The sequence below is a fragment of the Lepisosteus oculatus genome, unplaced genomic scaffold (assembly GCF_040954835.1).
Source record: "Lepisosteus oculatus isolate fLepOcu1 unplaced genomic scaffold, fLepOcu1.hap2 HAP2_SCAFFOLD_78, whole genome shotgun sequence".
Taxonomy (NCBI): Eukaryota; Metazoa; Chordata; class Actinopteri; order Semionotiformes; family Lepisosteidae; genus Lepisosteus; species Lepisosteus oculatus.
The window spans coordinates 299,448-324,857 of record NW_027168341.1 but is presented as its reverse complement, the minus strand read 5'-3'; the positions used below and the strand labels follow the sequence as shown (position 1 = coordinate 324,857).

Sequence of the window (25,410 nt, the reverse complement as noted above, 5' to 3'; positions counted from 1 at the left end):
TTGAGGGCTGTTTTGTTTGAATGTTCAAGGCATTGGTAAGAGCGTAGGTCAAGGGCCATTGGTGCATCTCCTGTAACTGGAGTAAAAATGCTATTCAAAGTGCAGTGACTAAAATCGTCGTCCAGATGTCTCTGTTGTTGATTGCTTTCTGTCTAAGAACGTTCTGTTTTCATGTCCGAACGGGGAGACTTTATCATTCCAACTTGAAGCCACCCTTAAGTCCTCTGAGGTGTGTGTGTGTGTGCTTGCACGTATGGCGTAAAAGGTTTCTTAAACGGAGAGCGAACTTGAAAAAAGTTGCCTCCGCTGCCGCCGCCGCCTCGCACTCCCTGTTCGATTGTAGCAAGAAGGCAGCGGCCGTGGCGCTTGCTGTAGTCGTGGCCGAGTGGTTAAGGTGACGGACTTGAAATCCGTTGGGGTCTCCCCGCGCAGGTTCAAATCCTGCCGACTACGGCGTCCTTTGCATTTGGTTGCGTGCGTGCGTGTAAAAGGACCAGCGCCGTTTCGTTTTCGCTGGGACCTTTAACACTCTAAATCGCCTGGACCCACAGCCTGTGAAATCGATTCTTCAGCACCCACGATGGACGCTTTGCCGCTGGACACAGAGAACGATGCTTTTCTGCAACGAGCTTTCCAGCTGAATTTTCTCGGCAGCTCCGTACTGAACCTGTTCTCCATTGCAACATAGCGGAGGCTCGTCACGTCTATAGCAAGGCTGTGTAGGACCGCATACGCCACAGTGACTTGTACACAGACCACATGAAAGGCAAGCAAAATACACTTTTAAAATTCCAAAGACTCACAAGGTCAGAGAAACAGCGATGACCTGAACAGATCTGTTACAGAAGTCTAGGTTGACCTTTTTAGAGCTGTAATTGCATTTTTGTTTAATAGAAGATCAAATCTACTCGCATGTACCAGCACCTTACAGTTTATTGATGTTAATTCTGTTTAAGTAATAAGATTGCTAACGATGTTGGACTTTAGCCGGTGTTTTTTAGAACAAATTGCTTACACTTCTGTAAGGAATACGCAGTACGTGCCTTTGTCAGTCATTGCTCACCATACCTGTAACTTTCTTATCTAACTCACTTCCTCAAATGGTGAAGGTCCACAAACATAAATGAAAAAAAAACCCTTGTTGTAGATGAGGTGCACAAAAAAGCAGCCCCTGATAGTGTATAACACATTTATACTATTGCAGAGACACATGTAACATATATATACTGTATATATGAAACAGAAATAGAAACAGAAACAGGAATCGCTTACTCACCTGGAGAATCTCTGTAGGAATATCTAGCATTTATCAATGGAAATAAAAGCTGCTTTAATACAGTGCATGTTCAAACTCAAACCCTCAGCTGCTGTTCTTGTTTGTTTTGGGACAAATTGCAACTGAGCATCGCATGAGCCGTTACGTACCCTTATCTGTTAGGGAATTTCAAGGGAGGAGTTAGGTCAGAATGGGTAGGCTGCAAAACAACAAGTAAAGATTTATTCCAAGATGAAACGTTGTGGCGGTTTTCTTATCTTTTCAGCATGGACTAAACTTTTACGTGTTCCTTATATGCTATATATGTATATATTAGCACCAATGTCGTTCTTAAAAACTAACATGAAATTGTCAGGGACATTCAGCTATATACAAAGACGAGACAGACAAAGTAATAATTCTGTATTAACGTGGCCTACATATTGACGCAATGATCAAACTGACTGACATGTTCTGATTCAGATCCCCTGCAGTTCATGCCAATTAGAACAATAGCAATGCTGAGTCCTCCCCACCCTACTGAGCACAAATTCAGCTGCTCTCCAGTTCTGTTCTGCATGTTTTTTCATTGCAATTGAGCTCGGAGCTGGAGATGATCTCCATACAGTTCTGTGTTCACCAGCCCGCACTTGCGTGCTAATTTACGGGTTGTGGCAAATGCTTTTCTATAGTTCATATACATGACGGCAACCTGTTACCTAGGAACCTGAGAGGTTTAAAAGCCTCACGAGCCAGGCAGGACTCGAACCTACAATCTTCTGATCCGAAGTCAGACGCGTTATCCATTACGCCACTGGCCCATAGAACATGCGCTTGCACTCCACCACAGAGAGCTCTACACTGCTACTAGTAGTACACTTCCCCATCTAAATTTTCACAGCAAGAAACTTGTGTTTCCTACTATTTTTGTCAGGTTTAAAATATCATCTCCTTAAAACAGAAAAAGTGTTGATGTGTTGTGCTGAAATTCCGATTGATTTTGAATTCAAAGAAAAAAGGTTTTCTTCCAAAACACCATGAAATTGTCACATCTTGCAGACAATAGGTGTATTCCATGTTGAAAAGAGAAGAAAGAAAACCATGGAGCCTTTTACAGGTGTGAGGCTTCTTCAGGTGTGAGAAGACCTCACAGTCGAAACGCTGTGTTTCCGTTCTTCTCTTTTCAGCATGCAATAAACCTAGTACTTGTTCCTTTGCAGCCGAGGCATGCTGACGTAGCTACCCAGCTGAACATCTTGCAGACTCTACAGTACTTCTCTCCTGTAGAAGTAAAGCAGGGCTTGCTGGGTGAGCTTTTGCTCCGGTAAATTAGGTCACGTGTCATGTTAAATCACTTCTTCTAAACACAACATTTGCTGGTGCTAGCTTTCCCCATGAAAAGAGACATTTCCCTTACAGTACATGACATATCGTTTTTATTCTATCAATAAGTATAGAAATTAAACAAAAGAAAAAATGGTGTCGCCAAAGAATGCACAGCTCTGTCGCCTTGGGGAGGTGTCAAGGGCATTGAGCTCCTTGGATATGAAAAGTGCCCGATAAATGCCATTTCTCATCATTTCTCTTGGCGTCAGTTCTGCTATTAAATGGGACGGAGGCAACGGGTTCAGAGAGCAGGTTAAGTGCACACCGAACGCAGATGTGTCCAAGTGTCTGTAAAAGCACGGTGCTCCGCTGGCGCTGTTCCCTAGTGGCTTAAAGTGCCCGCCTAGTAAGCAGGCGATCCTGGGTCTGAATACCAGCGGTGCCTCTCTCCGTGTCTTGTTGTGCCGAATGTATCATTTCAGACAAACATGTACAGCTTGGTTCAGTTTAATGCAAGAATTCATTTCCTTTCTGGAATAACTTGTTTTTGAAGAAATCCATACAGCTTGTGAAAGATGAAATCCATTTCTTGGTTGTCAGTGGAAAAAGATTGCCGGCTGCAAGAAGCGCAAGTGATTGTTTTCTTTGACCATAAACCTGCAAATGTAGGTAGCACAAGCGGCCGTCAGTCTCTGTGGCGCAATCGGTTAGCGCGTTCGGCTGTTAACCGAAAGGTTGGTGGTTCAAGCCCACCCAGGGACGCATGTCTCAGTTTTTCCAATGTAAACATCATCACCGCTAAAGAAGATGGCGCAGAAGGCTCCACAGTCGAAACGTTGTGCTTCTTTTCTTCTCTTTTCAGCATGGAGTAAACCTTTGCTTGATCCTTTGCAGCCTACGCATGCTGACACAGCTACCTTTCTCTTAACGCACCTCAATCATTATTCACCAAAACCATCAGCAGAATGTGTCGCCTTTGTGGTGATGTCACTCCTCTGCTTCACAAATGTCCTTAGTGACGGACCATTTCATTCTGCCATTTTTCCGGAGCGGTTATTGATTGCTCCATCATTTCCCTCATACTTTCCATCCCAAGATTGAAAAAAAAAAACAGAAACAGGCTGATAGGACGACAATCAAATTGCAAAAACTCATCAAAGCACTCGATAGAGTATTTGAATCCACAAGTAGCTACAAGCAACTTTGTCCTGGCTTGCATGAAAGTCGGAAAATGTCAAAAAGAAAAAGATGGTGGCTTTTTCATATCTGTTCTTTTATTTTTAGTTCGTTGGCTCTTCTGTCCATTGTCCTCCTGCCTGGCTCTTGACCTGTGACTGTCTGAACGCACACATTAGACTTTCAGGCGGGGGATTTGTCCTGAGCCTCTGTGGAAACCCACCCACCCCCATAAATAACTGCTCTAGAAACACATGAATGCAAAACTAAACCACAGCTTAAAGAGGAGCTCCAACTCAGTGCCATACTAATGTAAACGAAGTAATACTAAGACATGTTCTTATGGATTTGTCTTACCTTGAGATATGTAATTGGATTTCAGGATTAACTTCCTCATTCAATGTACTGGTGATTCTTTGCCTGGTCAGTACCTGGGTGGGAGACCTCCAGCGAACAATTAAGCTTGCTGCTGGAAGTGGTGTTAAGAGACTCTTAGGATCTTCCAGAGGTGTCTGTCCAATAGCACTAGTTGCCTTAGAGCTGGCTCAAACATTGCTCAAGAGTCTACCTTTCACAGATGCGCAAAGATGAATGATGGGGGTGCACGCTTCAAGGAGCCTTCCAACTGTAGGGACTGATTAGAGACGATCCGTAGCATGTGTTCATTTCCATATACGCCCCGTGTCTCAACGGTAGGACAGAGTCAAATACTGCCTCGACACGTAACAGCGTTATATTAAACCGCAGGACTTGAGGGCTGTTTTGTTTGAATGTTCAAGGCATTGGTAAGAGCGTAGGTCAAGGGCCATTGGTGCATCTCCTGTAACTGGAGTAAAAATGCTATTCAAAGTGCAGTGACTAAAATCGTCGTCCAGATGTCTCTGTTGTTGATTGCTTTCTGTCTAAGAACGTTCTGTTTTCATGTCCGAACGGGGAGACTTTATCATTCCAACTTGAAGCCACCCTTAAGTCCTCTGAGGTGTGTGTGTGTGTGCTTGCACGTATGGCGTAAAAGGTTTCTTAAACGGAGAGCGAACTTGAAAAAAGTTGCCTCCGCTGCCGCCGCCGCCTCGCACTCCCTGTTCGATTGTAGCAAGAAGGCAGCGGCCATGGCGCTTGCTGTAGTCGTGGCCGAGTGGTTAAGGTGACGGACTTGAAATCCGTTGGGGTCTCCCCGCGCAGGTTCAAATCCTGCCGACTACGGCGTCCTTTGCATTTGGTTGCGTGCGTGCGTGTAAAAGGACCAGCGCCGTTTCGTTTTCGCTGGGACCTTTAACACTCTAAATCGCCTGGACCCACAGCCTGTGAAATCGATTCTTCAGCACCCACGATGGACGCTTTGCCGCTGGACACAGAGAACGATGCTTTTCTGCAACGAGCTTTCCAGCTGAATTTTCTCGGCAGCTCCGTACTGAACCTGTTCTCCATTGCAACATAGCGGAGGCTCGTCACGTCTATAGCAAGGCTGTGTAGGACCGCATACGCCACAGTGACTTGTACACAGACCACATGAAAGGCAAGCAAAATACACTTTTAAAATTCCAAAGACTCACAAGGTCAGAGAAACAGCGATGACCTGAACAGATCTGTTACAGAAGTCTAGGTTGACCTTTTTAGAGCTGTAATTGCATTTTTGTTTAATAGAAGATCAAATCTACTCGCATGTACCAGCACCTTACAGTTTATTGATGTTAATTCTGTTTAAGTAATAAGATTGCTAACGATGTTGGACTTTAGCCGGTGTTTTTTAGAACAAATTGCTTACACTTCTGTAAGGAATACGCAGTACGTGCCTTTGTCAGTCATTGCTCACCATACCTGTAACTTTCTTATCTAACTCACTTCCTCAAATGGTGAAGGTCCACAAACATAAATGAAAAAAAAACCCTTGTTGTAGATGAGGTGCACAAAAAAGCAGCCCCTGATAGTGTATAACACATTTATACTATTGCAGAGACACATGTAACATATATATACTGTATATATGAAACAGAAATAGAAACAGAAACAGGAATCGCTTACTCACCTGGAGAATCTCTGTAGGAATATCTAGCATTTATCAATGGAAATAAAAGCTGCTTTAATACAGTGCATGTTCAAACTCAAACCCTCAGCTGCTGTTCTTGTTTGTTTTGGGACAAATTGCAACTGAGCATCGCATGAGCCGTTACGTACCCTTATCTGTTAGGGAATTTCAAGGGAGGAGTTAGGTCAGAATGGGTAGGCTGCAAAACAACAAGTAAAGATTTATTCCAAGATGAAACGTTGTGGCGGTTTTCTTATCTTTTCAGCATGGACTAAACTTTTACGTGTTCCTTATATGCTATATATGTATATATTAGCACCAATGTCGTTCTTAAAAACTAACATGAAATTGTCAGGGACATTCAGCTATATACAAAGACGAGACAGACAAAGTAATAATTCTGTATTAACGTGGCCTACATATTGACGCAATGATCAAACTGACTGACATGTTCTGATTCAGATCCCCTGCAGTTCATGCCAATTAGAACAATAGCAATGCTGAGTCCTCCCCACCCTACTGAGCACAAATTCAGCTGCTCTCCAGTTCTGTTCTGCATGTTTTTTCATTGCAATTGAGCTCGGAGCTGGAGATGATCTCCATACAGTTCTGTGTTCACCAGCCCGCACTTGCGTGCTAATTTACGGGTTGTGGCAAATGCTTTTCTATAGTTCATATACATGACGGCAACCTGTTACCTAGGAACCTGAGAGGTTTAAAAGCCTCACGAGCCAGGCAGGACTCGAACCTACAATCTTCTGATCCGAAGTCAGACGCGTTATCCATTACGCCACTGGCCCATAGAACATGCGCTTGCACTCCACCACAGAGAGCTCTACACTGCTACTAGTAGTACACTTCCCCATCTAAATTTTCACAGCAAGAAACTTGTGTTTCCTACTATTTTTGTCAGGTTTAAAATATCATCTCCTTAAAACAGAAAAAGTGTTGATGTGTTGTGCTGAAATTCCGATTGATTTTGAATTCAAAGAAAAAAGGTTTTCTTCCAAAACACCATGAAATTGTCACATCTTGCAGACAATAGGTGTATTCCATGTTGAAAAGAGAAGAAAGAAAACCATGGAGCCTTTTACAGGTGTGAGGCTTCTTCAGGTGTGAGAAGACCTCACAGTCGAAACGCTGTGTTTCCGTTCTTCTCTTTTCAGCATGCAATAAACCTAGTACTTGTTCCTTTGCAGCCGAGGCATGCTGACGTAGCTACCCAGCTGAACATCTTGCAGACTCTACAGTACTTCTCTCCTGTAGAAGTAAAGCAGGGCTTGCTGGGTGAGCTTTTGCTCCGGTAAATTAGGTCACGTGTCATGTTAAATCACTTCTTCTAAACACAACATTTGCTGGTGCTAGCTTTCCCCATGAAAAGAGACATTTCCCTTACAGTACATGACATATCGTTTTTATTCTATCAATAAGTATAGAAATTAAACAAAAGAAAAAATGGTGTCGCCAAAGAATGCACAGCTCTGTCGCCTTGGGGAGGTGTCAAGGGCATTGAGCTCCTTGGATATGAAAAGTGCCCGATAAATGCCATTTCTCATCATTTCTCTTGGCGTCAGTTCTGCTATTAAATGGGACGGAGGCAACGGGTTCAGAGAGCAGGTTAAGTGCACACCGAACGCAGATGTGTCCAAGTGTCTGTAAAAGCACGGTGCTCCGCTGGCGCTGTTCCCTAGTGGCTTAAAGTGCCCGCCTAGTAAGCAGGCGATCCTGGGTCTGAATACCAGCGGTGCCTCTCTCCGTGTCTTGTTGTGCCGAATGTATCATTTCAGACAAACATGTACAGCTTGGTTCAGTTTAATGCAAGAATTCATTTCCTTTCTGGAATAACTTGTTTTAGAAGAAATCCATACAGCTTGTGAAAGATGAAATCCATTTCTTGGTTGTCAGTGGAAAAAGATTGCCGGCTGCAAGAAGCGCAAGTGATTGTTTTCTTTGACCATAAACCTGCAAATGTAGGGAGCACAAGCGGCCGTCAGTCTCTGTGGCGCAATCGGTTAGCGCGTTCGGCTGTTAACCGAAAGGTTGGTGGTTCAAGCCCACCCAGGGACGCATGTCTCAGTTTTTCCAATGTAAACATCATCACCGCTAAAGAAGATGGCGCAGAAGGCTCCACAGTCGAAACGTTGTGCTTCTTTTCTTCTCTTTTCAGCATGGAGTAAACCTTTGCTTGATCGTTTGCAGCCTACGCATGCTGACACAGCTACCTTTCTCTTAACGCACCTCAATCATTATTCACCAAAACCATCAGCAGAATGTGTCGCCTTTGTGGTGATGTCACTCCTCTGCTTCACAAATGTCCTTAGTGACGGACCATTTCATTCTGCCATTTTTCCGGAGCGGTTATTGATTGCTCCATCATTTCCCTCATACTTTCCATCCCAAGATTGAAAAAAAAAAACAGAAACAGGCTGATAGGACGACAATCAAATTGCAAAAACTCATCAAAGCACTCGATAGAGTATTTGAATCCACAAGTAGCTACGAGCAACTTTGTCCTGGCTTGCATGAAAGTCGGAAAATGTCAAAAAGAAAAAGATGGTGGCTTTTTCATATCTGTTCTTTTATTTTTAGTTCGTTGGCTCTTCTGTCCATTGTCCTCCTGCCTGGCTCTTGACCTGTGACTGTCTGAACGCACACATTAGACTTTCAGGCGGGGGATTTGTCCTGAGCCTCTGTGGAAGACCCACCCACCCCCCATAAATAACTGCTCTAGAAACACATGAATGCAAAACTAAACCACAGCTTAAAGAGGAGCTCCAACTCAGTGCCATACTAATGTAAACGAAGTAATACTAAGACATGTTCTTATGGATTTGTCTTACCTTGAGATATGTAATTGGATTTCAGGATTAACTTCCTCATTCAATGTACTGGTGATTCTTTGCCTGGTCAGTACCTGGGTGGGAGACCTCCAGCGAACAATTAAGCTTGCTGCTGGAAGTGGTGTTAAGAGACTCTTAGGATCTTCCAGAGGTGTCTGTCCAATAGCACTAGTTGCCTTAGAGCTGGCTCAAACATTGCTCAAGAGTCTACCTTTCACAGATGCGCAAAGATGAATGATGGGGGTGCACGCTTCAAGGAGCCTTCCAACTGTAGGGACCGATTAGAGACGATCCGTAGCATGTGTTCATTTCCATATACGCCCCGTGTCTCAACGGTAGGACAGAGTCAAATACTGCCTCGACACGTAACAGCGTTATATTAAACCGCAGGACTTGAGGGCTGTTTTGTTTGAATGTTCAAGGCATTGGTAAGAGCGTAGGTCAAGGGCCATTGGTGCATCTCCTGTAACTGGAGTAAAAATGCTATTCAAAGTGCAGTGACTAAAATCGTCGTCCAGATGTCTCTGTTGTTGATTGCTTTCTGTCTAAGAACGTTCTGTTTTCATGTCCGAACGGGGAGACTTTATCATTCCAACTTGAAGCCACCCTTAAGTCCTCTGAGGTGTGTGTGTGTGTGCTTGCACGTATGGCGTAAAAGGTTTCTTAAACGGAGAGCGAACTTGAAAAAAGTTGCCTCCGCTGCCGCCGCCGCCTCGCACTCCCTGTTCGATTGTAGCAAGAAGGCAGCGGCCGTGGCGCTTGCTGTAGTCGTGGCCGAGTGGTTAAGGTGACGGACTTGAAATCCGTTGGGGTCTCCCCGCGCAGGTTCAAATCCTGCCGACTACGGCGTCCTTTGCATTTGGTTGCGTGCGTGCGTGTAAAAGGACCAGCGCCGTTTCGTTTTCGCTGGGACCTTTAACACTCTAAATCGCCTGGACCCACAGCCTGTGAAATCGATTCTTCAGCACCCACGATGGACGCTTTGCCGCTGGACACAGAGAACGATGCTTTTCTGCAACGAGCTTTCCAGCTGAATTTTCTCGGCAGCTCCGTACTGAACCTGTTCTCCATTGCAACATAGCGGAGGCTCGTCACGTCTATAGCAAGGCTGTGTAGGACCGCATACGCCACAGTGACTTGTACACAGACCACATGAAAGGCAAGCAAAATACACTTTTAAAATTCCAAAGACTCACAAGGTCAGAGAAACAGCGATGACCTGAACAGATCTGTTACAGAAGTCTAGGTTGACCTTTTTAGAGCTGTAATTGCATTTTTGTTTAATAGAAGATCAAATCTACTCGCATGTACCAGCACCTTACAGTTTATTGATGTTAATTCTGTTTAAGTAATAAGATTGCTAACGATGTTGGACTTTAGCCGGTGTTTTTTAGAACAAATTGCTTACACTTCTGTAAGGAATACGCAGTACGTGCCTTTGTCAGTCATTGCTCACCATACCTATAACTTTCTTATCTAACTCACTTCCTCAAATGGTGAAGGTCCACAAACATAAATGAAAAAAAAACCCTTGTTGTAGATGAGGTGCACAAAAAAGCAGCCCCTGATAGTGTATAACACATTTATACTATTGCAGAGACACATGTAACATATATATACTGTATATATGAAACAGAAATAGAAACAGAAACAGGAATCGCTTACTCACCTGGAGAATCTCTGTAGGAATATCTAGCATTTATCAATGGAAATAAAAGCTGCTTTAATACAGTGCATGTTCAAACTCAAACCCTCAGCTGCTGTTCTTGTTTGTTTTGGGACAAATTGCAACTGAGCATCGCATGAGCCGTTACGTACCCTTATCTGTTAGGGAATTTCAAGGGAGGAGTTAGGTCAGAATGGGTAGGCTGCAAAACAACAAGTAAAGATTTATTCCAAGATGAAACGTTGTGGCGGTTTTCTTATCTTTTCAGCATGGACTAAACTTTTACGTGTTCCTTATATGCTATATATGTATATATTAGCACCAATGTCGTTCTTAAAAACTAACATGAAATTGTCAGGGACATTCAGCTATATACAAAGACGAGACAGACAAAGTAATAATTCTGTATTAACGTGGCCTACATATTGACGCAATGATCAAACTGACTGACATGTTCTGATTCAGATCCCCTGCAGTTCATGCCAATTAGAACAATAGCAATGCTGAGTCCTCCCCACCCTACTGAGCACAAATTCAGCTGCTCTCCAGTTCTGTTCTGCATGTTTTTTCATTGCAATTGAGCTCGGAGCTGGAGATGATCTCCATACAGTTCTGTGTTCACCAGCCCGCACTTGCGTGCTAATTTACGGGTTGTGGCAAATGCTTTTCTATAGTTCATATACATGACGGCAACCTGTTACCTAGGAACCTGAGAGGTTTAAAAGCCTCACGAGCCAGGCAGGACTCGAACCTACAATCTTCTGATCCGAAGTCAGACGCGTTATCCATTACGCCACTGGCCCATAGAACATGCGCTTGCACTCCACCACAGAGAGCTCTACACTGCTACTAGTAGTACACTTCCCCATCTAAATTTTCACAGCAAGAAACTTGTGTTTCCTACTATTTTTGTCAGGTTTAAAATATCATCTCCTTAAAACAGAAAAAGTGTTGATGTGTTGTGCTGAAATTCCGATTGATTTTGAATTCAAAGAAAAAAGGTTTTCTTCCAAAACACCATGAAATTGTCACATCTTGCAGACAATAGGTGTATTCCATGTTGAAAAGAGAAGAAAGAAAACCATGGAGCCTTTTACAGGTGTGAGGCTTCTTCAGGTGTGAGAAGACCTCACAGTCGAAACGCTGTGTTTCCGTTCTTCTCTTTTCAGCATGCAATAAACCTAGTACTTGTTCCTTTGCAGCCGAGGCATGCTGACGTAGCTACCCAGCTGAACATCTTGCAGACTCTACAGTACTTCTCTCCTGTAGAAGTAAAGCAGGGCTTGCTGGGTGAGCTTTTGCTCCGGTAAATTAGGTCACGTGTCATGTTAAATCACTTCTTCTAAACACAACATTTGCTGGTGCTAGCTTTCCCCATGAAAAGAGACATTTCCCTTACAGTACATGACATATCGTTTTTATTCTATCAATAAGTATAGAAATTAAACAAAAGAAAAAATGGTGTCGCCAAAGAATGCACAGCTCTGTCGCCTTGGGGAGGTGTCAAGGGCATTGAGCTCCTTGGATATGAAAAGTGCCCGATAAATGCCATTTCTCATCATTTCTCTTGGCGTCAGTTCTGCTATTAAATGGGACGGAGGCAACGGGTTCAGAGAGCAGGTTAAGTGCACACCGAACGCAGATGTGTCCAAGTGTCTGTAAAAGCACGGTGCTCCGCTGGCGCTGTTCCCTAGTGGCTTAAAGTGCCCGCCTAGTAAGCAGGCGATCCTGGGTCTGAATACCAGCGGTGCCTCTCTCCGTGTCTTGTTGTGCCGAATGTATCATTTCAGACAAACATGTACAGCTTGGTTCAGTTTAATGCAAGAATTCATTTCCTTTCTGGAATAACTTGTTTTTGAAGAAATCCATACAGCTTGTGAAAGATGAAATCCATTTCTTGGTTGTCAGTGGAAAAAGATTGCCGGCTGCAAGAAGCGCAAGTGATTGTTTTCTTTGACCATAAACCTGCAAATGTAGGTAGCACAAGCGGCCGTCAGTCTCTGTGGCGCAATCGGTTAGCGCGTTCGGCTGTTAACCGAAAGGTTGGTGGTTCAAGCCCACCCAGGGACGCATGTCTCAGTTTTTCCAATGTAAACATCATCACCGCTAAAGAAGATGGCGCAGAAGGCTCCACAGTCGAAACGTTGTGCTTCTTTTCTTCTCTTTTCAGCATGGAGTAAACCTTTGCTTGATCCTTTGCAGCCTACGCATGCTGACACAGCTACCTTTCTCTTAACGCACCTCAATCATTATTCACCAAAACCATCAGCAGAATGTGTCGCCTTTGTGGTGATGTCACTCCTCTGCTTCACAAATGTCCTTAGTGACGGACCATTTCATTCTGCCATTTTTCCGGAGCGGTTATTGATTGCTCCATCATTTCCCTCATACTTTCCATCCCAAGATTGAAAAAAAAAAACAGAAACAGGCTGATAGGACGACAATCAAATTGCAAAAACTCATCAAAGCACTCGATAGAGTATTTGAATCCACAAGTAGCTACGAGCAACTTTGTCCTGGCTTGCATGAAAGTCGGAAAATGTCAAAAAGAAAAAGATGGTGGCTTTTTCATATCTGTTCTTTTATTTTTAGTTCGTTGGCTCTTCTGTCCATTGTCCTCCTGCCTGGCTCTTGACCTGTGACTGTCTGAACGCACACATTAGACTTTCAGGCGGGGGATTTGTCCTGAGCCTCTGTGGAAGACCCACCCACCCCCATAAATAACTGCTCTAGAAACACATGAATGCAAAACTAAACCACAGCTTAAAGAGGAGCTCCAACTCAGTGCCATACTAATGTAAACGAAGTAATACTAAGACATGTTCTTATGGATTTGTCTTACCTTGAGATATGTAATTGGATTTCAGGATTAACTTCCTCATTCAATGTACTGGTGATTCTTTGCCTGGTCAGTACCTGGGTGGGAGACCTCCAGCGAACAATTAAGCTTGCTGCTGGAAGTGGTGTTAAGAGACTCTTAGGATCTTCCAGAGGTGTCTGTCCAATAGCACTAGTTGCCTTAGAGCTGGCTCAAACATTGCTCAAGAGTCTACCTTTCACAGATGCGCAAAGATGAATGATGGGGGTGCACGCTTCAAGGAGCCTTCCAACTGTAGGGACCGATTAGAGACGATCCGTAGCATGTGTTCATTTCCATATACGCCCCGTGTCTCAACGGTAGGACAGAGTCAAATACTGCCTCGACACGTAACAGCGTTATATTAAACCGCAGGACTTGAGGGCTGTTTTGTTTGAATGTTCAAGGCATTGGTAAGAGCGTAGGTCAAGGGCCATTGGTGCATCTCCTGTAACTGGAGTAAAAATGCTATTCAAAGTGCAGTGACTAAAATCGTCGTCCAGATGTCTCTGTTGTTGATTGCTTTCTGTCTAAGAACGTTCTGTTTTCATGTCCGAACGGGGAGACTTTATCATTCCAACTTGAAGCCACCCTTAAGTCCTCTGAGGTGTGTGTGTGTGTGTGCTTGCACGTATGGCGTAAAAGGTTTCTTAAACGGAGAGCGAACTTGAAAAAAGTTGCCTCCGCTGCCGCCGCCGCCTCGCACTCCCTGTTCGATTGTAGCAAGAAGGCAGCGGCCGTGGCGCTTGCTGTAGTCGTGGCCGAGTGGTTAAGGTGACGGACTTGAAATCCGTTGGGGTCTCCCCGCGCAGGTTCAAATCCTGCCGACTACGGCGTCCTTTGCATTTGGTTGCGTGCGTGCGTGTAAAAGGACCAGCGCCGTTTCGTTTTCGCTGGGACCTTTAACACTCTAAATCGCCTGGACCCACAGCCTGTGAAATCGATTCTTCAGCACCCACGATGGACGCTTTGCCGCTGGACACAGAGAACGATGCTTTTCTGCAACGAGCTTTCCAGCTGAATTTTCTCGGCAGCTCCGTACTGAACCTGTTCTCCATTGCAACATAGCGGAGGCTCGTCACGTCTATAGCAAGGCTGTGTAGGACCGCATACGCCACAGTGACTTGTACACAGACCACATGAAAGGCAAGCAAAATACACTTTTAAAATTCCAAAGACTCACAAGGTCAGAGAAACAGCGATGACCTGAACAGATCTGTTACAGAAGTCTAGGTTGACCTTTTTAGAGCTGTAATTGCATTTTTGTTTAATAGAAGATCAAATCTACTCGCATGTACCAGCACCTTACAGTTTATTGATGTTAATTCTGTTTAAGTAATAAGATTGCTAACGATGTTGGACTTTAGCCGGTGTTTTTTAGAACAAATTGCTTACACTTCTGTAAGGAATACGCAGTACGTGCCTTTGTCAGTCATTGCTCACCATACCTGTAACTTTCTTATCTAACTCACTTCCTCAAATGGTGAAGGTCCACAAACATAAATGAAAAAAAAACCCTTGTTGTAGATGAGGTGCACAAAAAAGCAGCCCCTGATAGTGTATAACACATTTATACTATTGCAGAGACACATGTAACATATATATACTGTATATATGAAACAGAAATAGAAACAGAAACAGGAATCGCTTACTCACCTGGAGAATCTCTGTAGGAATATCTAGCATTTATCAATGGAAATAAAAGCTGCTTTAATACAGTGCATGTTCAAACTCAAACCCTCAGCTGCTGTTCTTGTTTGTTTTGGGACAAATTGCAACTGAGCATCGCATGAGCCGTTACGTACCCTTATCTGTTAGGGAATTTCAAGGGAGGAGTTAGGTCAGAATGGGTAGGCTGCAAAACAACAAGTAAAGATTTATTCCAAGATGAAACGTTGTGGCGGTTTTCTTATCTTTTCAGCATGGACTAAACTTTTACGTGTTCCTTATATGCTATATATGTATATATTAGCACCAATGTCGTTCTTAAAAACTAACATGAAATTGTCAGGGACATTCAGCTATATACAAAGACGAGACAGACAAAGTAATAATTCTGTATTAACGTGGCCTACATATTGACGTAATGATCAAACTGACTGACATGTTCTGATTCAGATCCCCTGCAGTTCATGCCAATTAGAACAATAGCAATGCTGAGTCCTCCCTACCCTACTGAGCACAAATTCAGCTGCGCTCCAGTTCTGTTCTGCATGTTTTTTCATTGCAATTGAGCTCGGAGCTGGAGATGATCTCCATACAGTTCTGTGTTCACCAGCCCGCACTTGCGTGCTAATTTACGGGTTGTGGCAAATGCTTTTCTATAGTTCATATACATGACGGCAACCTGTTACCTAGGAACCTGAGAGGTTTAAAAGCCTCACGAGCCAGGCAGGACTCGAACCTACAATCTTCTGATCCGAAGTCAGACGCGTTATCCATTACGCCACTGGCCCATAGAACATGCGCTTGTACTCCACCACAGAGAGCTCTACACTGCTACTAGTAGTACACTTCCCCATCTAAATTTTCACAGCAAGAAACTTGTGTTTCCTACTATTTTTGTCAGGTTTAAAATATCATCTCCTTAAAACAGAAAAAGTGTTGATGTGTTGTGCTGAAATTCCGATTGATTTTGAATTCAAAGAAAAAAGGTTTTCTTCCAAAACACCATGAAATTGTCACATCTTGCAGACAATAGGTGTATTCCATGTTGAAAAGAGAAGAAAGAAAACCATGGAGCCTTTTACAGGTGTGAGGCTTCTTCAGGTGTGAGAAGACCTCACAGTCGAAACGCTGTGTTTCCGTTCTTCTCTTTTCAGCATGCAATAAACCTAGTACTTGTTCCTTTGCAGCCGAGGCATGCTGACGTAGCTACCCAGCTGAACATCTTGCAGACTCTACAGTACTTCTCTCCTGTAGAAGTAAAGCAGGGCTTGCTGGGTGAGCTTTTGCTCCGGTAAATTAGGTCACGTGTCATGTTAAATCACTTCTTCTAAACACAACATTTGCTGGTGCTAGCTTTCCCCATGAAAAGAGACATTTCCCTTACAGTACATGACATATCGTTTTTATTCTATCAATAAGTATAGAAATTAAACAAAAGAAAAAATGGTGTCGCCAAAGAATGCACAGCTCTGTCGCCTTGAGGAGGTGTCAAGGGCATTGAGCTCCTTGGACATGAAAAGTGCCCGATAAATGCCATTTCTCATCATTTCTCTTGGCGTCAGTTCTGCTATTAAATGGGACGGAGGCAACGGGCTCAGAGAGCAGGTTAAGTGCACACCGAACGCAGATGTGTCCAAGTGTCTGTAAAAGCGCGGTGCTCCGCTGGCGCTGTTCCCTAGTGGCTTAAAGTGCCCGCCTAGTAAGCAGGCGATCCTGGGTCTGAATACCAGCGGTGCCTCTCTCCGTGTCTTGTTGTGCCGAATGTATCATTTCAGACAAACATGTACAGCTTGGTTCAGTTTAATGCAAGAATTCATTTCCTTTCTGGAATAACTTGTTTTTGAAGAAATCCATACAGCTTGTGAAAGATGAAATCCATTTCTTGGTTGTCAGTGGAAAAAGATTGCCGGCTGCAAGAAGCGCAAGTGATTGTTTTCTTTGACCATAAACCTGCAAATGTAGGGAGCACAAGCGGCCGTCAGTCTCTGTGGCGCAATCGGTTAGCGCGTTCGGCTGTTAACCGAAAGGTTGGTGGTTCAAGCCCACCCAGGGACGCATGTCTCCGTTTTTCCAATGTAAACATCATCACCGCTAAAGAAGATGGCGCAGAAGGCTCCACAGTCGAAACGTTGTGCTTCTTTTCTTCTCTTTTCAGCATGGAGTAAACCTTTGCTTGATCGTTTGCAGCCTACGCATGCTGACACAGCTACCTTTCTCTTAACGCGCCTCAATCATTATTCACCAAAACCATCAGCAGAATGTGTCGCCTTTGTGGTGATGTCACTCCTCTGCTTCACAAATGTCCTTAGTGACGGACCATTTCTTTCTGCCATTTTTCCGGAGCGGTTATTGATTGCTCCATCATTTCCCTCATACTTTCCATCCCTAGATTGAAAAAAAAAAAACAGAAACAGGCTGACAGGACGACAATCAAATTGCAAAAACTCATCAAAGCACTCGATAGAGTATTTGAATCCACAAGTAGCTACGAGCAACTTTGTCCTGGCTTGTATGAAAGTCGGAAAATGTCAAAAAGACAAAGATGGTGGCTTTTTCATATCTGTTCTTTTATTTTTAGTTCGTTGGCTCTTCTGTCCATTGTCCTCCTGCCTGGCTCTTGACCTGTGACTGTCTGAACGCACACATTAGACTTTCAGGCGGGGGATTTGTCCTGAGCCTCTGTGGAAGACCCACCCACCCCCATAAATAACTGCTCTAGAAACACATGAATGCAAAACTAAACCACAGCTTAAAGAGGAGCTCCAACTCAGTGCCATACTAATGTAAACGAAGTAATACTAAGACATGTTCTTATGGATTTGTCTTACCTTGAGATATGTAATTGGATTTCAGGATTAACTTCCTCATTCAATGTACTGGTGATTCTTTGCCTGGTCAGTACCTGGGTGGGAGACCTCCAGCGAACAATTAAGCTTGCTGCTGGAAGTGGTGTTAAGAGACTCTTAGGATCTTCCAGAGGTGTCTGTCCAATAGCACTAGTTGCCTTAGAGCTGGCTCAAACATTGCTCAAGAGTCTACCTTTCACAGATGCGCAAAGATGAATGATGGGGGTGCACGCTTCAAGGAGCCTTCCAACTGTAGGGACCGATTAGAGACGATCCGTAGCATGTGTTCATTTCCATATACGCCCCGTGTCTCAACGGTAGGACAGAGTCAAATACTGCCTCGACACGTAACAGCGTTATATTAAACCGCAGGACTTGAGGGCTGTTTTGTTTGAATGTTCAAGGCATTGGTAAGAGCGTTGGTCAAGGGCCATTGGTGCATCTCCTGTAACTGGAGTAAAAATGCTATTCAAAGTGCAGTGACTAAAATCGTCGTCCAGATGTCTCTGTTGTTGATTGCTTTCTGTCTAAGAACGTTCTGTTTTCATGTCCGAACGGGGAGACTTTATCATTCCAACTTGAAGCCACCCTTAAGTCCTCTGAGGTGTGTGTGTGTGTGCTTGCACGTATGGCGTAAAAGGTTTCTTAAACGGAGAGCGAACTTGAAAAAAGTTGCCTCCGCTGCCGCCGCCGCCTCGCACTCCCTGTTCGATTGTAGCAAGAAGGCAGCGGCCGTGGCGCTTGCTGTAGTCGTGGCCGAGTGGTTAAGGTGACGGACTTGAAATCCGTTGGGGTCTCCCCGCGCAGGTTCAAATCCTGCCGACTACGGCGTCCTTTGCATTTGGTTGCGTGCGTGCGTGTAAAAGGACCAGCGCCGTTTCGTTTTCGCTGGGACCTTTAACACTCTAAATTGCCTGGACCCACAGCCTGTGAAATCGAATCTTCAGCACCCACGATGGACGCTTTGCTGCTGGACACAGAGAACGATGCTTTTCTGCAACGAGCTTTCCAGCTGAATTTTCTCGGCAGCTCCGGACTGAACCTGTTCTCCATTGCAACATAGCGGAGGCTCGTCACGTCTATAGCAAGGCTGTGTAGGACCGCATACGCCACAGTGACTTGTACACAGACCACATGAAAGGCAAGCAAAATACACTTTTAAAATTCCAAAGACTCACAAGGTCAGAGAAACAGCGATGACCTGAACAGATCTGTTACAGAAGTCTAGGTTGACCTTTTTAGAGCTGTAATTGCATTTTTGTTTAATAGAAGATCAAATCTACTCGCATGTACCAGCACCTTACAGTTTATTGATGTTAATTCTGTTTAAGTAATAAGATTGCTAACGATGTTGGACTTTAGCCGGTGTTTTTTAGAACAAATTGCTTACACTTCTGTAAGGAATACGCAGTACGTGCCTTTGTCAGTCATTGCTCACCATACCTGTAACTTTCTTATCTAACTCACTTCCTCAAATGGTGAAGGTCCACAAACATAAATGAAAAAAAAAACCCTTGTTGTAGATGAGGTGCACAAAAAAGCAGCCCCTGATAGTGTATAACACATTTATACTATTGCAGAGACACATGTAACATATATATACTGTATATATGAAACAGAAATAGAAACAGAAACAGGAATCGCTTACTCACCTGGAGAATCTCTGTAGGAATATCTAGCATTTATCAATGGAAATAAAAGCTGCTTTAATACAGTGCATGTTCAAACTCAAACCCTCAGCTGCTGTTCTTGTTTGTTTTGGGACAAATTGCAACTGAGCATCGCATGAGCCGTTACGTACCCTTATCTGTTAGGGAATTTCAAGGGAGGAGTTAGGTCAGAATGGGTAGGCTGCAAAACAACAAGTAAAGATTTATTCCAAGATGAAACGTTGTGGCGGTTTTCTTATCTTTTCAGCATGGACTAAACTTTTACGTGTTCCTTATATGCTATATATGTATATATTAGCACCAATGTCGTTCTTAAAAACTAACATGAAATTGTCAGGGACATTCAGCTATATACAAAGACGAGACAGACAAAGTAATAATTCTGTATTAACGTGGCCTACATATTGACGCAATGATCAAACTGACTGACATGTTCTGATTCAGATCCCCTGCAGTTCATGCCAATTAGAACAATAGCAATGCTGAGTCCTCCCTACCCTACTGAGCACAAATTCAGCTGCGCTCCAGTTCTGTTCTGCATGTTTTTTCATTGCAATTGAGCTCGGAGCTGGAGATGATCTCCATACAGTTCTGTGTTCACCAGCCCGCACTTGCGTGCTAATTTACGGGTTGTGGCAAATGCTTTTCTATAGTTCATATACATGACGGCAACCTGTTACCTAGGAACCTGAGAGGTTTAAAAGCCTCACGAGCCAGGCAGGACTCGAACCTACAATCTTCTGATCCGAAGTCAGACGCGTTATCCATTACGCCACTGGCCCATAGAACATGCGCTTGTACTCCACCACAGAGAGCTCTACACTGCTACTAGTAGTACACTTCCCCATCTAAATTTTCACAGCAAGAAACTTGTGTTTCCTACTATTTTTGTCAGGTTTAAAATATCATCTCCTTAAAACAGAAAAAGTGTTGATGTGTTGTGCTGAAATTCCGATTGATTTTGAATTCAAAGAAAAAAGGTTTTCTTCCAAAACACCATGAAATTGTCACATCTTGCAGACAATAGGTGTATTCCATGTTGAAAAGAGAAGAAAGAAAACCATGGAGCCTTTTACAGGTGTGAGGCTTCTTCAGGTGTGAGAAGACCTCACAGTCGAAACGCTGTGTTTCCGTTCTTCTCTTTTCAGCATGCAATAAACCTAGTACTTGTTCCTTTGCAGCCGAGGCATGCTGACGTAGCTACCCAGCTGAACATCTTGCAGACTCTACAGTACTTCTCTCCTGTAGAAGTAAAGCAGGGCTTGCTGGGTGAGCTTTTGCTCCGGTAAATTAGGTCACGTGTCATGTTAAATCACTTCTTCTAAACACAACATTTGCTGGTGCTAGCTTTCCCCATGAAAAGAGACATTTCCCTTACAGTACATGACATATCGTTTTTATTCTATCAATAAGTATAGAAATTAAACAAAAGAAAAAATGGTGTCGCCAAAGAATGCACAGCTCTGTCGCCTTGGGGAGGTGTCAAGGGCATTGAGCTCCTTGGACATGAAAAGTGCCCGATAAATGCCATTTCTCATCATTTCTCTTGGCGTCAGTTCTGCTATTAAATGGGACGGAGGCAACGGGCTCAGAGAGCAGGTTAAGTGCACACCGAACGCAGATGTGTCCAAGTGTCTGTAAAAGCGCGGTGCTCCGCTGGCGCTGTTCCCTAGTGGCTTAAAGTGCCCGCCTAGTAAGCAGGCGATCCTGGGTCTGAATACCAGCGGTGCCTCTCTCCGTGTCTTGTTGTGCCGAATGTATCATTTCAGACAAACATGTACAGCTTGGTTCAGTTTAATGCAAGAATTCATTTCCTTTCTGGAATAACTTGTTTTTGAAGAAATCCATACAGCTTGTGAAAGATGAAATCCATTTCTTGGTTGTCAGTGGAAAAAGATTGCCGGCTGCAAGAAGCGCAAGTGATTGTTTTCTTTGACCATAAACCTGCAAATGTAGGGAGCACAAGCGGCCGTCAGTCTCTGTGGCGCAATCGGTTAGTGCGTTCGGCTGTTAACCGAAAGGTTGGTGGTTCAAGCCCACCCAGGGATGCATGTCTCCGTTTTTCCAATGTAAACATCATCACCGCTAAAGAAGATGGCGCAGAAGGCTCCACAGTCGAAACGTTGTGCTTCTTTTCTTCTCTTTTCAGCATGGAGTAAACCTTTGCTTGATCGTTTGCAGCCTACGCATGCTGACACAGCTACCTTTCTCTTAACGCGCCTCAATCATTATTCACCAAAACCATCAGCAGAATGTGTCGCCTTTGTGGTGATGTCACTCCTCTGCTTCACAAATGTCCTTAGTGACGGACCATTTCTTTCTGCCATTTTTCCGGAGCGGTTATTGATTGCTCCATCATTTCCCTCATACTTTCCATCCCTAGATTGAAAAAAAAAAAACAGAAACAGGCTGACAGGACGACAATCAAATTGCAAAAACTCATCAAAGCACTCGATAGAGTATTTGAATCCACAAGTAGCTTCGAGCAACTTTGTCCTGGCTTGTATGAAAGTCGGAAAATGTCAAAAAGAAAAAGATGGTGGCTTTTTCATATCTGTTCTTTTATTTTTAGTTCGTTGGCTCTTCTGTCCATTGTCCTCCTGCCTGGCTCTTGACCTGTGACTGTCTGAACGCACACATTAGACTTTCAGGCGGGGGATTTGTCCTGAGCCTCTGTGGAAGACCCACCCACCCCCATAAATAACTGCTCTAGAAACACATGAATGCAAAACTAAACCACAGCTTAAAGAGGAGCTCCAACTCAGTGCCATACTAATGTAAACGAAGTAATACTAAGACATGTTCTTATGGATTTGTCTTACCTTGAGATATGTAATTGGATTTCAGGATTAACTTCCTCATTCAATGTACTGGTGATTCTTTGCCTGGTCAGTACCTGGGTGGGAGACCTCCAGCGAACAATTAAGCTTGCTGCTGGAAGTGGTGTTAAGAGACTCTTAGGATCTTCCAGAGGTGTCTGTCCAATAGCACTAGTTGCCTTAGAGCTGGCTCAAACATTGCTCAAGAGTCTACCTTTCACAGATGCGCAAAGATGAATGATGGGGGTGCACGCTTCAAGGAGCCTTCCAACTGTAGGGACCGATTAGAGACGATCCGTAGCATGTGTTCATTTCCATATACGCCCCGTGTCTCAACGGTAGGACAGAGTCAAATACTGCCTCGACACGTAACAGCGTTATATTAAACCGCAGGACTTGAGGGCTGTTTTGTTTGAATGTTCAAGGCATTGGTAAGAGCGTAGGTCAAGGGCCATTGGTGCATCTCCTGTAACTGGAGTAAAAATGCTATTCAAAGTGCAGTGACTAAAATCGTCGTCCAGATGTCTCTGTTGTTGATTGCTTTCTGTCTAAGAACGTTCTGTTTTCATGTCCGAACGGGGAGACTTTATCATTCCAACTTGAAGCCACCCTTAAGTCCTCTGAGGTGTGTGTGTGTGTGCTTGCACGTATGGCGTAAAAGGTTTCTTAAACGGAGAGCGAACTTGAAAAAAGTTGCCTCCGCTGCCGCCGCCGCCTCGCACTCCCTGTTCGATTGTAGCAAGAAGGCAGCGGCCGCGGCGCTCGCTGTAGTCGTGGCCGAGTGGTTAAGGTGACGGACTTGAAATCCGTTGGGGTCTCCCCGCGCAGGTTCAAATCCTGCCGACTACGGCGTCCTTTGCATTTGGTTGCGTGCGTGCGTGTAAAAGGACCAGCGCCGTTTCGTTTTCGCTGGGACCTTTAACACTCTAAATCGCCTGGACCCACAGCCTGTGAAATCGATTCTTCAGCACCCACGATGGACGCTTTGCCGCTGGACACAGAGAACGATGCTTTTCTGCAACGAGCTTTCCAGCTGAATTTTCTCGGCAGCTCCGTACTGAACCTGTTCTCCATTGCAACATAGCGGAGGCTCGTCACGTCTATAGCAAGGCTGTGTAGGACCGCATACGCCACAGTGACTTGTACACAGACCACATGAAAGGCAAGCAAAATACACTTTTAAAATTCCAAAGACTCACAAGGTCAGAGAAACAGCGATGACCTGAACAGATCTGTTACAGAAGTCTAGGTTGACCTTTTTAGAGCTGTAATTGCATTTTTGTTTAATAGAAGATCAAATCTACTCGCATGTACCAGCACCTTACAGTTTATTGATGTTAATTCTGTTTAAGTAATAAGATTGCTAACGATGTTGGACTTTAGCCGGTGTTTTTTAGAACAAATTGCTTACACTTCTGTAAGGAATACGCAGTACGTGCCTTTGTCAGTCATTGCTCACCATACCTGTAACTTTCTTATCTAACTCACTTCCTCAAATGGTGAAGGTCCACAAACATAAATGAAAAAAAAAACCCTTGTTGTAGATGAGGTGCACAAAAAAGCAGCCCCTGATAGTGTATAACACATTTATACTATTGCAGAGACACATGTAACATATATATACTGTATATATGAAACAGAAATAGAAACAGAAACAGGAATCGCTTACTCACCTGGAGAATCTCTGTAGGAATATCTAGCATTTATCAATGGAAATAAAAGCTGCTTTAATACAGTGCATGTTCAAACTCAAACCCTCAGCTGCTGTTCTTGTTTGTTTTGGGACAAATTGCAACTGAGCATCGCATGAGCCGTTACGTACCCTTATCTGTTAGGGAATTTCAAGGGAGGAGTTAGGTCAGAATGGGTAGGCTGCAAAACAACAAGTAAAGATTTATTCCAAGATGAAACGTTGTGGCGGTTTTCTTATCCTTTCAGCATGGACTAAACTTTTACGTGTTCCTTATATGCTATATATGTATATATTAGCACCAATGTCGTTCTTAAAAACTAACATGAAATTGTCAGGGACATTCAGCTATATACAAAGACGAGACAGACAAAGTAATAATTCTGTATTAACGTGGCCTACATATTGACGCAATGATCAAACTGACTGACATGTTCTGATTCAGATCCCCTGCAGTTCATGCCAATTAGAACAATAGCAATGCTGAGTCCTCCCCACCCTACTGAGCACAAATTCAGCTGCTCTCCAGTTCTGTTCTGCATGTTTTTTCATTGCAATTGAGCTCGGAGCTGGAGATGATCTCCATACAGTTCTGTGTTCACCAGCCCGCACTTGCGTGCTAATTTACGGGTTGTGGCAAATGCTTTTCTATAGTTCATATACATGACGGCAACCTGTTACCTAGGAACCTGAGAGGTTTAAAAGCCTCACGAGCCAGGCAGGACTCGAACCTACAATCTTCTGATCCGAAGTCAGACGCGTTATCCATTACGCCACTGGCCCATAGAACATGCGCTTGCACTCCACCACAGAGAGCTCTACACTGCTACTAGTAGTACACTTCCCCATCTAAATTTTCACAGCAAGAAACTTGTGTTTCCTACTATTTTTGTCAGGTTTAAAATATCATCTCCTTAAAACAGAAAAAGTGTTGATGTGTTGTGCTGAAATTCCGATTGATTTTGAATTCAAAGAAAAAAGGTTTTCTTCCAAAACACCATGAAATTGTCACATCTTGCAGACAATAGGTGTATTCCATGTTGAAAAGAGAAGAAAGAAAACCATGGAGCCTTTTACAGGTGTGAGGCTTCTTCAGGTGTGAGAAGACCTCACAGTCGAAACGCTGTGTTTCCGTTCTTCTCTTTTCAGCATGCAATAAACCTAGTACTTGTTCCTTTGCAGCCGAGGCATGCTGACGTAGCTACCCAGCTGAACATCTTGCAGACTCTACAGTACTTCTCTCCTGTAGAAGTAAAGCAGGGCTTGCTGGGTGAGCTTTTGCTCCGGTAAATTAGGTCACGTGTCATGTTAAATCACTTCTTCTAAACACAACATTTGCTGGTGCTAGCTTTCCCCATGAAAAGAGACATTTCCCTTACAGTACATGACATATCGTTTTTATTCTATCAATAAGTATAGAAATTAGTAAGCAGGCGATCCTGGGTCTGAATACCAGCGGTGCCTCTCTCCGTGTCTTGTTGTGCCGAATGTATCATTTCAGACAAACATGTACAGCTTGGTTCAGTTTAATGCAAGAATTCATTTCCTTTCTGGAATAACTTGTTTTTGAA

The 25,410-nt window shown here is 43.8% G+C and overlaps 17 non-coding genes across 17 annotated transcripts; 11 read left to right on the top strand and 6 right to left on the bottom strand.

Annotated features, from left to right (window-relative positions):
- Positions 1 to 371: 371 nt before the first annotated feature.
- Positions 372 to 453, top strand: trnas-uga (transfer RNA serine (anticodon UGA)). Its single transcript has one exon. It is a non-coding gene; the product is annotated as a tRNA-Ser (tRNA).
- A 1,550-nt stretch (positions 454 to 2,003) lies between these two features.
- On the bottom strand, positions 2,004 to 2,076 carry trnar-ucg (transfer RNA arginine (anticodon UCG)). The gene has a single exon. It is a non-coding gene; the product is annotated as a tRNA-Arg (tRNA).
- A 1,193-nt stretch (positions 2,077 to 3,269) lies between these two features.
- On the top strand, positions 3,270 to 3,343 carry trnan-guu (transfer RNA asparagine (anticodon GUU)). The gene has a single exon. It is a non-coding gene; the product is annotated as a tRNA-Asn (tRNA).
- A 1,535-nt stretch (positions 3,344 to 4,878) lies between these two features.
- trnas-uga (transfer RNA serine (anticodon UGA)) lies at positions 4,879 to 4,960 on the top strand. Its single transcript has one exon. It is a non-coding gene; the product is annotated as a tRNA-Ser (tRNA).
- Positions 4,961 to 6,510: 1,550 nt separating this feature from the next.
- On the bottom strand, positions 6,511 to 6,583 carry trnar-ucg (transfer RNA arginine (anticodon UCG)). The gene has a single exon. It is a non-coding gene; the product is annotated as a tRNA-Arg (tRNA).
- Positions 6,584 to 7,776: 1,193 nt separating this feature from the next.
- Positions 7,777 to 7,850, top strand: trnan-guu (transfer RNA asparagine (anticodon GUU)). The gene has a single exon. It is a non-coding gene; the product is annotated as a tRNA-Asn (tRNA).
- Positions 7,851 to 9,387: 1,537 nt separating this feature from the next.
- On the top strand, positions 9,388 to 9,469 carry trnas-uga (transfer RNA serine (anticodon UGA)). The gene has a single exon. It is a non-coding gene; the product is annotated as a tRNA-Ser (tRNA).
- Positions 9,470 to 11,019: 1,550 nt separating this feature from the next.
- Positions 11,020 to 11,092, bottom strand: trnar-ucg (transfer RNA arginine (anticodon UCG)). Its single transcript has one exon. It is a non-coding gene; the product is annotated as a tRNA-Arg (tRNA).
- A 1,193-nt stretch (positions 11,093 to 12,285) lies between these two features.
- On the top strand, positions 12,286 to 12,359 carry trnan-guu (transfer RNA asparagine (anticodon GUU)). Its single transcript has one exon. It is a non-coding gene; the product is annotated as a tRNA-Asn (tRNA).
- A 1,538-nt stretch (positions 12,360 to 13,897) lies between these two features.
- trnas-uga (transfer RNA serine (anticodon UGA)) lies at positions 13,898 to 13,979 on the top strand. Its single transcript has one exon. It is a non-coding gene; the product is annotated as a tRNA-Ser (tRNA).
- Positions 13,980 to 15,529: 1,550 nt separating this feature from the next.
- Positions 15,530 to 15,602, bottom strand: trnar-ucg (transfer RNA arginine (anticodon UCG)). Its single transcript has one exon. It is a non-coding gene; the product is annotated as a tRNA-Arg (tRNA).
- A 1,193-nt stretch (positions 15,603 to 16,795) lies between these two features.
- On the top strand, positions 16,796 to 16,869 carry trnan-guu (transfer RNA asparagine (anticodon GUU)). Its single transcript has one exon. It is a non-coding gene; the product is annotated as a tRNA-Asn (tRNA).
- Positions 16,870 to 18,406: 1,537 nt separating this feature from the next.
- Positions 18,407 to 18,488, top strand: trnas-uga (transfer RNA serine (anticodon UGA)). The gene has a single exon. It is a non-coding gene; the product is annotated as a tRNA-Ser (tRNA).
- A 1,551-nt stretch (positions 18,489 to 20,039) lies between these two features.
- Positions 20,040 to 20,112, bottom strand: trnar-ucg (transfer RNA arginine (anticodon UCG)). Its single transcript has one exon. It is a non-coding gene; the product is annotated as a tRNA-Arg (tRNA).
- A 1,193-nt stretch (positions 20,113 to 21,305) lies between these two features.
- On the top strand, positions 21,306 to 21,379 carry trnan-guu (transfer RNA asparagine (anticodon GUU)). The gene has a single exon. It is a non-coding gene; the product is annotated as a tRNA-Asn (tRNA).
- A 1,537-nt stretch (positions 21,380 to 22,916) lies between these two features.
- On the top strand, positions 22,917 to 22,998 carry trnas-uga (transfer RNA serine (anticodon UGA)). The gene has a single exon. It is a non-coding gene; the product is annotated as a tRNA-Ser (tRNA).
- Positions 22,999 to 24,549: 1,551 nt separating this feature from the next.
- On the bottom strand, positions 24,550 to 24,622 carry trnar-ucg (transfer RNA arginine (anticodon UCG)). Its single transcript has one exon. It is a non-coding gene; the product is annotated as a tRNA-Arg (tRNA).
- Between the last annotated feature and the right edge of the window lie 788 nt (positions 24,623 to 25,410).